A 3,526-nucleotide genomic window follows, 5' to 3' on the forward strand; every position below is an offset into this window, starting at 1 on the left:
CTTCTTCTTCTTCTTCTTCTTCTTCTTCTTCTTCTTCTTCTTCTTCTTCTTCTTCTTCTTCTTCTTCTTCTTCTTCTTCTTCTTCTTCTTCTCCTTCTCCTTCTCCTTCTCCTTCTCCTTCTCCTTCTCCTTCTCCTTCTCCTTCTCCTTCTCCTTCTCCTTCTCCTTCTCCTTCTCCTTTTTCTTCTCTCTCTCTCTCTCTCTCTCTCTCTCTCTCTCTCTCTCCCTCCTCCTCTCTCTTTCTGTCTCTCTCATTCTCTGTGTGTGTGTGTGTCCTTGTCTGTCCAAATACGGTGAGTTATGAGGGTATCTGAGTAATGATGGGTTAGAAGCAAGCTGTCTAGCAAGCCAGGATGGTTTTATGAGCTGCACCATGAGCAATGGACTCACCTGTTCATGTCCACTCTACCTTGCTTATGAGTGGACAAGATGGACATTCCTTGCACACTCTTTGCTCTATTTCTGGCTCCAAACTGGTAAGCACCAGTCATCTTGGACACAAACACAAGTAGATCAGATCAGACACTCAGGGGTCCTACTCTGCTTCCAGTGTCCACTTGCTCTTCTAATGTCTCATGGGTACATCTGGAGACAGGCAGCTGATGATCTCTACATGCCTGGAAGTTCCTCTGAGGTTTGGTTTCCCGATGATGACCTGCATGTCATGGTACCTTGTTTCCAGAATTACTGAGATCTATGGAGTACTTTGCTTGGCTGGCAAAACTGTGGAATCACCAGCCAACATGAACCAACCTAGAGGGCAAAGTCAGAACAATCATGAGTTCAGACCTTCTTCCCACAATCCATGCTCAGTCCTCAGGTCGCAAAGGACCTGAGAAGGGTATCACACAAGCCAGACACACTCTGTTAATCTGCAGACAGAGGAAGAATTTGCCCTTAGTTTCATACTGTGATATAGACATGTCCCACCCACCCGACTCCCGGTCTGGCACCCAACCATGGGAAATTCCTCCCTGACTCTCTCCTGTACCTGTGTGCATCCTCGGTAGGATGCTCTTCACTCTCCGGTATCATTTTTCAGGGAGCACAGTGCCTCTAAATGCTCTTCAAACAGAAATGAGAAAGGGAGATCTTAGGAGAAATCTTCAGGACTTATGCTTCACTGTGCTGACTCTGTGCTGGCATGGGCCGTTAGGCTGATTCTTCCTGAGTGCTCCACTGATCCCTTCACCCACCCTCCTCCAACACCCTGGCCAGGCTCAAGACACCTTCCTCTGCCCTTTACATGTGGTGAAGTTACTCACAAAGGATACTGTGGGATTAGATTTAGCTGTGATAATACATTACCACCAACCCCTAAAATGTATACTCTTGTAACCTGTTTATTTCAAAGCATATCATTTAGTTCAGGAAACTGTTCAGTGAGTGCAAGCATTTGATGCCAAGGGTGGGGACGTTAATCCATTCCCCAAGACAGATAGGATGTAAAGAAAGAACTGACTCTGGCCGGTTAACTTCCATGCACATACAGTAAATAAATATTTTTTTCTTTAAAGAAATTGACATTATTTTAAACAACAAAAAAAAAAAAACTAGAGGTAGAAGTATATTGTAGTCTCCACTTACCTGGTACCATGACTATCTCCATGGCTCTTTTGACTCATAGCCAGGTCTCTGTTGTTGGTTGGGTGCACTCGTTTGGATTGGCAGGCAGCAACATAAAGTTCTCAGGCCTCTTAGAAAGCCATTCCGCCGGGTCTTCCAGACCCATCTTTGAAAGGGGGCCTAGAGCGCAGCCTGACACCTGCCATGGAAGTGTCCCTGGAGTGTATTTGGGGAGGATGGTCTGGACTCTCTCTGTTGTATAGCAGGACCCTCACCCTTGGCCTCATTCCTGGAGAATGGAGGTGATGTAACTTTGTGTTCATGATGTCCATTGACCCAGCTGTAGTCACAATGTGGAGCTGTCCCATGAGGTTCTCCTGAGGCAAGACTGGTGAAAGAGGTGGGTTGATCTCTCCTCTGGATATGTTGGTGCCCTCACACTGGTCTTCTTCCACAGAGGCATGATGACAAGAAGCACACTGTGAAGACCCCTTGCTCTTTGAATAGGTAGATCCAGCTTTGGACACACCCATGGATGTCTGGAGGGTAGAGATTTTCAGTGATGGATGTTCCAAAGACTCTCCAGTAGCACTTTCTTCGGAGGTGTCACTGATCTCTGTCTCCCAGATGCTCCTTAGGGAGTGAGCCTTCTGGACAAGCTGGGGGTGGATACTGTTGAATGGAGTTGTCTGCTTGTTGAAGCAGTTCCGGGTGAGTGGCATAGAGTGGCCCATTGTAGTTCTCTTTCCCTCCTCAAGACTTTCTGATTCATTGGGCAAACTGAAGATGGAATGGGTAGGCACACTAGATGCCCTCCTTACAGCCGTTTGGGTTTTTTACGGTTGGCTCTGTTTTTTTTTTTTTTTTTTCATCATTCTATCACATGGCCTTAGATCTGGTTTTTTGTTGTCTTGTATTCCCAGGAAGACTGTTGCTTGAGCATTAAATAAGTAGCCATCACCTGGTCGAACTTTTTCTCCCACAAACTTTCTCTTATCTCTCCTGGATTGTATCCCATAACACCCATGAGTACTATTATACTGGGGTTCAGGTGGCTTTCAGTGTTCTCTCCCAAAGAAGCGGGAGAAGCTTCATTGTCATGGTTTAGCCACTTGAATCTGGCAATGTCATGGACTGTTGGCCTCTCTCCAGGGTTGACAGCAATTTGGCTATACATCCCAAAGTTCTGGTGACAGACCGAAACTCCTATGGCACTTTCCTGAAAAGATCTTCTGCTTTATTGCTTCACAGGGAATCCAGCAAAGCTTATGCACTTCCAGTTGAACCCGGCTCCAGTTCCCAGCACTCACATTCAGCACATACCCTGAAGCCTTGGGGCTCCCCACTCAGTTTGCACCTAAGGTACTCAGAGTGAACCATTTTCTCTGGCTTGGTGTGGCCAGAAGGCTCTCTTACTATCCAATCATGTTGTGTGATTTCACCCTCTGCTGGAGCAGCCAGCAGCTCTTACTCTAAGGGATCTCCCATCAATCTCCCAAGTACCACTTAGTTTGTGTTAGTATTTTGGTTGCAAAGTTATATATCTTCCCTTTAAGTGGGCTCCTGCCACTCTAAACATTCTAATTACATTTTATAAAACTTGATGATTCTTAGGCCATAGAATAACACCCCTTTATAACACCAGAGACTCTTGTTTGTTTCTATGTAACTCTGGCTGACTTGAGACTTGCTGGGATTGGCTTTGAACTTGCTGTGATCTTCCTGCTTCTGCTTCTGGGGTGCTAGCACTCAAGGACTACACTTTAATACTGGCTTTTTGCAATAAAACTTGCCATAAAACAATTTAGTAGTTGAGGGTAAACTTTTTTTTTTTCAGGAAAACAGGAAAAAAACACCACAATAACTAAAGTTCCCATAAAAAGAAACAAGTGGTATATTATGAAACGTGCATGTTTTGTTTTTCTGTCTATTGCCTATCCCAGCTATCTGATGAAAGGGA

The 3,526-nt window shown here is 45.2% G+C and overlaps 1 pseudogene; it reads right to left on the reverse strand.

The window, feature by feature from the left end:
• Window positions 1-336: 336 nt before the first annotated feature.
• Gm32390 lies at window positions 337-2,946 on the reverse strand (annotated as a pseudogene).
• Window positions 2,947-3,526: the final 580 nt, after the last annotated feature.

This window comes from Mus musculus, chromosome 9 (genome assembly GCF_000001635.26).
Source record: "Mus musculus strain C57BL/6J chromosome 9, GRCm38.p6 C57BL/6J".
NCBI lineage: Eukaryota > Metazoa > Chordata > Mammalia > Rodentia > Muridae > Mus > Mus musculus.